The sequence below is a fragment of the Cryptotermes secundus genome, unplaced genomic scaffold (assembly GCF_002891405.2).
Source record: "Cryptotermes secundus unplaced genomic scaffold, Csec_1.0 scaffold933, whole genome shotgun sequence".
NCBI lineage: Eukaryota > Metazoa > Arthropoda > Insecta > Blattodea > Kalotermitidae > Cryptotermes > Cryptotermes secundus.
In genome coordinates, this window is record NW_019723316.1 from 313230 (window position 1) to 325555 (window position 12326).

Sequence of the window (12326 nt, forward strand, 5' to 3'; positions counted from 1 at the left end):
TCAACACACGCAAGTACGACCCAACACGAAATATCAGCAATACGAGTATAGGCATCATAAAAGAAGACAGTTATTTCGTATACACAACATTGTCGACCTTTGACATGTTTATAATGTTTTAAGATTTTAATAAGTTTCAATGCTTGTTTTATACGTTCTAAACAAGTTTAGGTTCAGTATTGAACCACTTAATCTGTGAATATTATGGAGAACAGTAAAAGTGAGAGAAGCACGCTGTAATATCACTTTATTAGTAATACACTACTAAAAACAATGCGTGGATCCATATAGAAAGCGCAGTTCAATAGTGTAAGACTTGTTTATCTGTTGCCTGAAGATGGCTTTCATGAACCGAAACATGTAGACTCTCTACAACCAAATAAACTCAGATATGCACAGCGGAATGCGAGTGACTTATTTGGTGTTTATTTCTGTTGTGTTTGACAGGAAAATGAAAACTCGTATATATATATATATATATAGTAATAACACAGAACTTGATGCATTCCTTAAAGATTAACTATGTACATTTACTTCTTTTTCTTTCTTTTTTAAATGAATTTAGGAATTTTGTTCATGAAGTAGCAGACGTCGTGCACTAATTTCTTCCTCTAGCCTTAAGAGTTCTTCAACTGACTTTGGATATTCTTTTTTGCAGTTCTCAGACAAAATGTCCATCACTGTTGCCCGTTGGCCCTCGTACCGTTTAGGATCGCAGAAGATATGTTCCTCCGTTTGCAGCCCGTCACTCTCACGAAGGTGGGCTGTGTTGCTACCCAGTGATACACACAGAAAACCTGTTACGTCATTTATAGCTGTTTTACTTCCATTTGTGACTTATTTACTGACTCTCCCTCGTACAAGGATGAAGCTCGCCCCCGCCCCCGCCCCCACCCTATGAAAGGAGACTACAAAGGAAAAGCTTGATATAGATAAGTGTAATATGAAACAAGTTTTCGGGACATGAGATAAATTAATTGGCTGTGATGACGATGATTAATAGAGGACTCTTTAATGAAAGAGGCATGTCGCAGGGCTAAATACATATTGAATACCTAGACAATTTTATTCTTACTATTCTCACTGGGAGGCTAGACCAAGTCCCTTGGCACTTTGACCTGAAGCGGGCCTATTGTGCTATAGGCGGATTAAAATTCAAAGACTTGAACATTGTTGGAATGATAATTGGTAGGGGAAAATCGAATTACTCGGAGAAGAACCTGCTCCAGTGCCACTTTGTCCACCATAAATCCCACATGGATTTCCCTGAGATTGAACCTGAGCCTCCGCGGTGAGGAGCCGGTAACTAACCGCATGAGCTTTGGCGCTGTTGCCCGGAATACACCTAGTGATTTACCGGGCCCTTGAACTACGTATGAGAAGGTTACAAGGGCAAATTGATTTGTCGCTTCCTAGAATCAGTCCAATCAAGGGAACGCGCTGGCCAGGAAGAGCGCACAACAGTGACATCATTGCTTATTCAGCTGTAACACACTCGGTCTTCCTTAGGCTACTGAACTGCACACAATAAACCGCAAAATTATACGGATAGCATGGAGCGCAGGCTGTTCTCATATAGCGTCTGCGAAAGTGCAAGAAATCTCAGTCATTATAGCCGGGCCGGTATTTGAAAAGAAGACTAAAGGTCACCTACTGAGCGATAATAGAAACACACATACCTCGGTGAGGAGTACTGTCTTCTGGGACGACACGCCGTGGAGACCGGCGAAACTCAACCGCACAACAAGGCGTAGTATCGCAGGAATACAAGGCGTTCTATACCAGAAAGTTTTACTTTCATCGGAATACACCGCGTTCTCTTCCATTTCATGGAATGAAGTCGGCGTTCTATCCTAGAAAGTTTGACTTTCGTCCGAATACACGGTGTTCTATCCCGGAAATTTTGTATCTCAGAAAGTGTAACTTTCATCGGACTACAGTGTTGTAGCCCAGAAAGTTTGACTTTCATTGGCATACACGTCGTTCTATCTCAGAAAATTTTACTTTCATCGGATTACACGGCGTTATATCCCGGAAAGTTTTACTTTCATCTGAGTACACGGCATTATATCTCAGAGTGTGTGACTTTCATCGAAATACACGGCTTTATATCCCGGAAAGTTTTACTTTCATCTGAGTACACGGCGTTTTCCGAAAGTGTGCCTTTCATCGGAATATAGGGCGTTCTATCCTAGAAAGTTTTACTTTCATCGTAATACACGGCGTTCTATCCCAGAAAGTTTTACTTTTATCGGAATACATGGCGTTCTATCCTAGAAAGTTTTACTTTCATCGGAATACATGGCGTTCTAACCCAGAAAGTTTCACTTTCATCGGAATACATGGCGTTCTATCCCAAAAAGTTTTACTTTCATCGAAATACATGGTGTTCTAACCCAGAAAGTTTTACTTTCGTCGGAATACATGGCGTTCTATCCCAGAAAGTTTTACTTTCATCGGAATACATGGCGTTCTATCCCAGAAAGTTTTACTTTCATCGGAATACATGGCGTTCTATCCCAGAAAGTTTTACTTTCATCGGAATACATGGCGTTCTATCCCAGAAAGTTTTACTTTCATCGGAATACACGGCGTTATTTGGCAGCAGGATGCCATCACAATAACCCATGCGAGAACCTCAAATGCAAATCGAGGTGTTTTCTAACAGTTCAATGCTCTTTGTCTCTAACGTTGCGAAGCTTGTGTGGGAAAGGAGAGAAACAATGTAGTCTAACCATCTGACAAGCTACATGACCGTGATCAAGTAGGCAAAGAGCAAACAGGCACAGTCCAGAGGTTGCATGTACGTACACCCACACAAAAGCGGGTGTTCTGGTGCACCATTTCACGAGCTAGTCATTACCGCCGAGCATTTTCTGAACTATCTACCTGTATTTTAACGTTAACTAGAGAATGTCTGTACATTGTTTATATTCATGTACATTTGAATAGTTTATTGTGAATATAAAAATGACTTCTTTTAATGTTGGTATATTGACGCAAGAAGAACTGAAAAGAATTGAGTGAAATGGTACAGATGGTTACTAGAAATAAAAAGAGAATTCTTTACTTTGTGGCTAAAACATAACAGGGTACAACTTATATGGGTGCCAGGGCATGAGGGTATTGCTGGAAACGTAATACTAGAAGACCAATTGGCCAAGATTGGAGCTGAACATCCGTTCATAGGACCTGAACCAGTTTATGGCATCTCTATAGGAGTTGCCAAACAGGCAATTAGGGACTGGACACATATGAATCACAAGAAATACTGGGGATCCTTGACTGGACTCAGGCAAGCAAAGGGACTCATACGAGGACCCTCTACTAAAATATTGAAGGAACTGTTGAAGTTACAAAGGAACCAGCTACGATGGGTGGTAGGACTACTTACAGGACACTGTCACCTCAAAGGACACCTCTTCAAACTGGGACTAAGTGACAGTCCCACTTGTGAGAGGTGTCAAGAAGAAAACGAAACAGCCACACATATCCTGTGTGAATGTGAGACCTTAGCTTATTTAAGATTACGTCACTTAGGTCAATATTTTATGGAACCAAGTGACTATTTCGACGTCCCAACGTACAAGATCCTACGCTTCATTCGAAGTGCAGGATTGTTGAGGGGATAGTCAGAAGGGGAGACACAATAGATCACTGTGGTTGCGGTGCAAGGGCCAAGAGGGCCCACCCATTGTGCATTCATTCATTCATTCATTCATTCAATGCTATGTGGTCAATAAGTGCAGGGCCACAAAGGCGAAGCCCGCGCTTCAGGCCGAGGATATGTTAATGTGCTGCTTTCTCATGGCCATGGCTCAACTTAGAGGCCAGTGATAGAAGAAAATGTCGCAATGGTAGAATACTGATAAGCCGGGGATATCCGGAGAAACTTGGGTGTCACTTCGTCCATGATGGGAACCGTCAGTCTTCTTGAACACACAAATTCTTTCTTCTATGAGATGGCCAATTCGAGGCATGAAGCAGTGGACCTGACGCTTCACAATGAGCAAACAGTGACTAATCGTCTCGGCTGAGCCATTCAAGGCGAAATATATTTTCTAATTGGAGGTTAATATTAAGATATACAAAACTTAAATTTCACCTTTAATTTGCATAAATCTGAACCTAAGCTCTCTCACAATAAGGGATGAGCCTGTTACAGGGATAGCTTTACTTTACTTACTTACTTACTTACTCACTTTACATGGACGGGGGGGATATCTGGGAATGAAAGGTAAAGCCATACCTGTAACAGGCCGTGGAGGCCCATAAAATTGTGAGACGTTGAGGCTCACATATTTTCTAGACAATCCAGACAATCGGCTCACAAATGGCGGTGGGGATGTCAGCCTTACACGCCGTCCGTCCTTTACCCCCGGAGAAGATCCTGGTACTCATTTTTGTTAGAGGAAGATTCGACCTCAGGGTCATAATGGGGCTGGAAGGAAAAATCTAATGACCTGATAGGGACTCGAACATGCGACTTTCCGCATTGTAGCATAGTGCCTCAACCAACTACGCTAACGTTCCCACTGCAGCGGTTCGGTTTCGAGCCCAGGTCAGGCCATGTGGAATTTGTGGTGGACAAAGTGTAACTGGGACAACTTTTCTCCTAGTATTTAGGTGTTCCTTGCTAATTCTCATTCCACCGACTGCTCTGCACTCGTCATCTGTCATCCAGGGCCGGCACAATAGGTCAATTAGAGGTCGATGTACCAAGTGGACAGCCTCACCCCAGCCAAGAAACAAAAAGCAAAATAACTACGCTACTGCGTGCACCGGTGTCTCGGAATAGGATCCTCAGTAAAAAAAGTTGAACGTTAGATGGAGAAATGAACACGGAGCACGAGAAAATTACACGACGAGAAACTTTGTAGTCTACAGTATCAGATTCCTCGGAGCCACATCTCAGAAAATTGTAATTTTTATGAGTACGTCTCTTATACCGTGGGATACGCGGTAGTGCAGTTGGTTGAGGCACTATGATAGAAGCCGTAAGGTCGCGGGTTCGACTCCCGATGAGGTCATTGGATTTTTCAGTTGACCTAATGCTTCCAGCCGCACTATGTTTCTGGGGTCGAACAGACTCTTAACAGAAATGAGTACCAAGAATCTCCCTGGGGGATGAAATCGTGGCCGTCGCGTGAGGCTGAAAACCTCATCGCCACCTGTGAGCCGACTGCCTAGAAAATGTGAGAGCCTCGACGTCTCACAATTGCTTCGTACACCACGACCGGTTACAGGTAAAGCTTTACTTTTTTACATTATCATATCCTTCTTGAGAAGCCCACAGTCCTTCAGCTGGTTAGGGAATTCCCCGTTACTGTCAAATCCCAAAATGTTCGAAACAGACCCCGTTTCTGGATCATATCTTGGTCATCGCTTTCCGGCACATTTCTGTATAACTCTTTTTAATATGATACGTAAGACTGACAAACTCACCGCCATCTGTGAGCCGACTGTCTAAGAAATGTGGGAGTTTCGACGACGCAGAACCCTATGGGCCTCCGCGGCCTCCTGCAGGGGCAGCTTAGCTTACTCATCCTCAGATATTGGGATTATCAACTGAGGGAGAATGAGATAGGGGAGGATGTATCTCGCGTGAGATATATGAAAAATGCGTACAAAATTTTGGTGTGAAAACTTCAAAGAAAGAAAGATCTTGGGAAATTTAGGCGTTGATGTGAAGATAATATTATAATGAAACTTAAAGAAATACTAGAGGCGATTGAGGAACAAATTCGACTGTCTCAGGACAGAAATGAACAGCCGACGTTTGTGCGCACGGAAATTAAACTTTGGGTTCTATAAAAGACGGGAAATTTCTTCGTTACTGACCTTACTGGTAACTTCTAAATATTGACTCTGCACTATGGATCCCATTAATTAAAGTGAACACTAAAATGGATTTTAAAGAAATGCCATATGAAGCTGTGGATTGGATACATCTGGCGAAGATCGGAGTTCAGTGGCGGGATCGTGTGAACACAGCATTGAACCTTCGGAATTTTCTGGGGAAGGAAATTTCTTTAATTGTATCCACATCTTGCGACAGAAATGACCGTCTGCAATTCGTAACTTCTGGGCAAAGAACCAAGTGTTAACACGATTAACTGGAAATTAGTGGTTACTGGCACCGGACTGCCAGGTTTTCTGGTGCGATTGCGCGGCATGTCGCGGTCCAACCTCCCACTTATGTCAACGTTTTGTTAGTTGTCTCTTTCCTTCTGGCTTTCCTACCGCATCCTATTAGCATTCCTCTTCGCACTCATTCGTGCTGCAAACCCCGTCTATTTCATCCTCCTTGGCTTGATCATTCTAATTATACTTGGAGAAGAGGACAAGTTATGAAGCTCCTCATTATGCAGTTTTCTCCAACCTCCTGTCACTTCATCCCTCTTCGGTCCAAATATTCTCCTCAACACCCTGTTCTCAAACACCCTCAGTCTATGTTCCTTCCTTAAGGACAGAGACCAAGTTTCACCCCCATACAGAACCACAGGCAAAATTATAGTTTTGTATACTCTAAATTTTATGTTTTTAGACAGCTTTACGTGCATTTGTAAAATAGATTGACATTCACAGTGATGAGAAATTACATTCATTTGAATTTGAACTCTCAGAGTGTTATTTCTTAAAATGGCGCTCTTTAAGTTCCTTCCCCCATTCCTCCAAATTGCACTGGAAGCAATTACATTTATATACGGCCAGAGTTCAATCTTGTGACCCTTTCCTCGCGAGTGCAGCACGCTAACCCGTAAGCTAAATTGAATTTCCTTGTTTCATTATACATTTATACCACCCAAACATGACAGAAGTCTTACCAGCACCAACTTTCAGTGAAACAGTAAAATGGGGTTTATAGAAACATTCTGAATTCCACGGTGTGGCCACGCGGTGTATGGCATGAACTATGATCTTGAGTTCGAATCCCACTTGAGGCATGGATGTCTGTGTGCGTTTATTCTACGTTATGTTGTTGTGTGCGTAGGTAGCGGCCTTGAAAAGGGCTAATCAACCGACCGGGGAGTCCTACCGTCTCTGTAAAAAGATCAAGAAACTGAAAAAGCGGCTAAGGTCCAACAAAGGGATGTAGAATCACAGATAGACAAATCGATACGCAGGCATGCAGGCAGCCACGGTGAGAATCAGACCGAACTCGCCTTATGTTTGGTGCAGAATGCCAGTATGAAGCTTCTAAATCTATTTAGCAACTTGTTTTATTTGGAGCACGATGATATGCCACGGTGATTGCGTTCGGTGACGTCTATATGACTGGAAACAAATCGATGGTGGTCTACTTCGCCACAATATCTCAGAATCTGCATCAAAGACAGCGGAAGACATTAATATTTTGAGTAAGTATATCCCGTAAGCCGGCAGATGTTGGAGACTGATACCTCGCGAATATGTCAGAGTGGTTACTACTACACAGAACTGCTTGACAAAAAACTTCGAAGCCAGCTGATTATCCATTACACGTATCCTGTCGTCTTAGGCTGCTTACTTCGATTAATCCTTTATTGCTCCTCATAAAATGTAGGTTTAGACAAACTGCAGCGTAGCGGACTACCGAAATTAGTGAATTTACATAATCCCAAGCGCCCAGATGTCGGAAGGGACAGGCGTTGACAGTAAGATCAGGTTTAGAACTTCTGAAGATCAAAATGTGTTTCTTTCAGCCAGTACTGAGGGGGCACGCGGTAGAGTAGTTGGTTGAGGCACTATGCTACAAGCCGGAAGGTCGCGGGATCGATTCCCGATGAGGTAATTAAATTTTTGAATTGACCTAATCCTTCCAACTGCACTATGGCCCTGGGGTCGACTCAGCCTCTAACAGAAATGAGTACCAGGACTAACATTTTAGGGAACTCAGAAATCATCTTGACGTAAAATATAATGAGGAGGCGCGATAGCTCGGTCGGTATAGCGACTGGTTAAGGACTGGACGGCCGAGAGGTTAGTGTTCGAGTACCAGTAATGTCAAGAATTTCCTCTTTCTCCATGTCGTCCAGACCTCCTCTAGGGCCCACCCAACCTCCTATCCAATGGGTAACGGGGATGCTTTCCCCGGGGGTAAAACGTCCGGGGCGAGAAACTGACCACTCACCTCCAACTAGTGCTAGGTCAAGAAAACACGGATCTGTACACTCATTCTCCCAGTTATTTTTATGGCGTAGTGCTTAATTAGTTAAGCACAAGGATAATTTTACCGTACCTTGTATATTATGAGAAATGAGCTTCCCTACGCATTCACAATAATATATAGGCCGTTTCTTAGCAATAGAAGTAGCGTGTTTACCTCTGTTGCGTAGCAATGGCTGTCTCCTCTGTATTTTGTGTGTTACACTTCCTTCGGTCCGTCCCGATGTTTCGTGTAGATGATCAAACAGATATTGTTCTGTGAATCATGCCTGCGTGGAGCGGGTTCGAATACCTCCACCGTAGCTCTGCGAGTAGTAGAAGGCGACGAAAAGGGAACCCAGTGCTTTGGAATATAACTGGGCCACCCTGTTCCTGGGGGATATAAATAAGAGGACCTGGCCCTCCAGGTTGGGGGAGTCTGGAATCGGAGACAGTAGACTGTGTTCGTGAGTCCTGCGGGACTCGGACACGAAAATGACTGCGCTGCTGAGGCCGAGCAGCAATTGTAAGCGACAGACCCTTCATCTCGTCAGAGAGGATGTTACATAAGGACTATGGCCGCAAGGGTTCAGTTGAAAAAATGCTGGTTTTGTTCTCAAGGGCTTGTTGCCAAGACGAACTGATTGGCGGCAAACTGCCAGTCGCAAAGTAACTTTGACTCTGACAGTATTCAGTCTCCGTCTAGGATAGAGGGGAGGATGGTCGTCTGACCTTCTCAGTCAGAGCGCCTATATTGAAAGACCAATCCCTCCTGTCGTCGTAGAGAAGTTGTTGTTGACTAGCAACGAAGGGGGGCACGCAAACACACAGACAGATAGATGGCATAAGCCTTCTTTAGGAAAGCAGGTTAAAAAGAATAAATTGTATGCAATTTAGACATAACATAACGCCAACTTCCATACCATGTTGAAAACGCCGGTTCTCTTCCGACCACCCACGTTAAGCAACACTTGGCGTGGCTAGTTCTTGGCTGGGTGACCGCTTGGGAACACCACGTGCTGTTCACATTCCCTCTCAAGCCGATCACAGTGGCCGCGCGGTCTAAGGCATGACCTGTCTTCTCCCGCAAAACACTGGGATCATGAGTTCGAATCCCACTAGGGGCCTGGATGTTTATTTTGTGTTTATGGTGACCTGTGTGCAGGTAGTGGCCTTGCGACGGGCTGATCCCCATCCAAGTTGTCCTGCTGACTATGTACTGAAGAAGCAGAGCTGTAGAGCCACAGATAGGGAATACAAGGCGCAAAGCTATTCGTAATCGAATTACACGTATTACAATGGTCACGCTTCTTCTGCGGATTCAAACCCTACTCGCCACGAGCGGCGCAGGACCTATTCGCGAACATTGATCTAAATACTGCAGAAACTTACTTTTCTATTTCGGGAATCCGTGAATTAATTTAAGTTATTGATGGTGACATTAACTGGCGACGTTCCGGCTGTAGAAACTAATTTTGCGTTGATGATATCGACAATAATTAGCGAAGAGCGGACAGGATTTAGGGCAGGGAAAGTGGACGAACCACGACCACGCCTGAAGTGTGTAAACACGGGACGAGATGGCAGAGCTTAATTTATGCGACATAAGAGCATATTGCTTGAGGTAGTGATGCATAATGGCGGGGGAGGAAAGGGGTTGATGTGGTAGTGATGGGTTCAGAGGCGCTTTAGCAGTGCGGTTATTCGCGCCTGTGGAGAGTTGTAAGTAGCAATGTGACCATTTTGTGGAATTGAAAATTCCTGTTTATAATTTCAATGATGCAGAAAACTGCATAACGAAATAATTTACACTATGTCGCCAGAACATTACGAATTGCCAGGCGAACTTAAATTTTCTTTGAATTACTAGGTTCTGGACTTCTTCCATCGTCCGGTATTCTAGAAAATAGAAAACACGGTGTTTCGGAGGCTGGATTTGTTTCCATCCCAAGATGAGAGGGGGGGGGGAACACCTACTCAGTTGGGTCACTTAGAAAGAGCTAACCTCAATAACTGGACAAACCCTGTCACATTTATACAGCAATTTAGTCACCTGACACCAGGCTAATTCGGTGGGAGTTAACAAGAAAATATACAATAAAAATTGTGATTGTGCACACACATGAGTGGAACTAGAAGAGAAAACGTGGTAGAAATTTTTACTACAAACCTAGCCACAAAAATAAAATGCCTGAGCATCAATTCAAAGAAATGAAAAACAACAAATTGTGAAGATATGTTATATCTACAACCTAAACTTCCTTTGAATTTTTGTAATGTCTTCTACTTAGGGCTGTTTCCGTATCACCCCGACAAACAGCCCGACTTCCCATCGTCAGCATTTTTAGAGGAGTTGCAACTCCTCCCCGCGACTGCATCCGTTCTGCGGTGGTATGACTCACGGCAAATTGCAGCCGCGGCGCGCACTTGATTGTACGCACTGTATATCATTATAGAGGCACGAGGTAGCGTAGTTGGTTGAGGCACTGTGCTACAAGCCGGAAGGTCGCTGGATCGCATCCCGATGAGGTGATTTTTTCAATTGACCTAATCCTTCCAGCAGCACAATGGCTCGGGGGTCGACTAAGCCTCTAACAGAAATGAGTACCAAGAATATTCTTGGAATGTTCTTGGAGGTAAAGGGCGGCCGGCGTGTAGGGCTGACAACCTCACCGCGATCTGTGAGCCGATTGTCTAAAAAATGTGGGAGCCTCAACATCTCAAACCCATGGGCCTCCAAGACCTGTTACAGGGAAATCTTTACTTTCTTTATTATTATTATTATTATTATTATTATTATTATTATTATTATTATTATTATTGTTGTCCGCGGTCAGCGTCAAGCTGATGCCGTCTATTTTGATCTTTCTAATGCTTTTGACCCCGTCCCTCATAACATGCTCTTGCATAAACTAAGCTCCTTTGGATTTTCTGATGCTTATGTTAGCTGGTTTCGCAGTTACTTAACCAACAGACAGTCTCGGGTTCGCGTTTCTGGCACTCTCTCCCTGCCTTTTCATGTAATGTCCGGTGTGCCGCAAGGCTGTGTTCTGGGGCCTTTTCTTTTCAGTGTATTTATAAATGACATATGTGACTCCGTTAACTACTGCAAATTTCTAATTTTTGCCGATGATCTAAAAATTCTCCGCATTATTAACTCTCCTCATGATTGCCTCTTACTTCCATCTGACATTAATTCCATAAGTGACTGGTGCACTGCTAACTCCATGAAGCTTAATATTGCTAAAACGTGTGTTGTATCATACACCAGAAAAACAAAATTTCTGAGCTACGAGTATCAGCTTTGTCATTATATCATTACACGCACCAGCAGTATTAAGGACCTGGGTGTTTTCTTTGATTCAAAGTTACATTTTCACACACATGTTAATTACATATTTTCTGAATGCATAAAGCTTTTAGGCCTTATTCGCTCCATTACCTACAGGTTTTCCTCCATGGAGAGTCTGTCTGTACTATATTTTACTTTAGTCAGGTCCAAGTGGGAATATGCCTCAGTAGTTATCACCTCGACTGATGCCAATAAGCTTGAGCGCATCCAGCAGAAGTTTGCGTCTGTCTGTTCTTATCGTTTTACCCCTCATATTTCATATAATTATACTGATGCTTTAGAGAAATTAAGTTTGCAATCTTTACATAAACGGAGACATCACCTTGATGCACTTTTTCTTGTTCAGGTCGGGCAATGTTTCCTTATGCCAAATAGAAGTAATTAGCTTATAGATCTTAGAACGTAATATTTTAATTGTAATATTTTAAAATTTAGAGAAAAATTTTAAAGGATTTTAAAATTAGAATTAAAGATTTTATAGTGCTACTACAGGAAAGTCGGGGTTAGCGTGTGTAAAATAATCAACAAACCAGACAGATATCAACGTAGATGTTGATAATAACAAGGAAAGTGTTTTTAAATGTTAGATTTTGAGCTGGGTGCAGTGTGACAGCAACGTGAGTGTTATACACCTGATGATGGCCGTGTGAGGCCGAAACATGTAGTGTAAAAAAGCAAGATCAAGGACACATAATATATTGTTTGCACTTGGGACGGAGTTTATATAATTATATCATTTATTATTATTATTATTATTATTATTATTATTATTATTATTATTATTATTCTGTTGGCAGCAGCAATTTGCTTGATTTGGTTTTCACAAACTTTAATGACTATAATATTA

General features: G+C 42.8%; 1 protein-coding gene and 1 pseudogene across 1 annotated transcript in view; one reads left to right on the forward strand and one right to left on the reverse strand.

Moving 5' to 3' along the window:
• The window catches only part of LOC111861850 (insulin-like peptide receptor), a 309490-nt gene that overhangs the window by 250995 nt on the left and 46169 nt on the right, over positions 1-12326 (reverse strand). The gene's annotated exons all lie outside the window — the stretch shown is intronic.
• LOC111861852 lies at positions 9037-9155 on the forward strand (annotated as a pseudogene).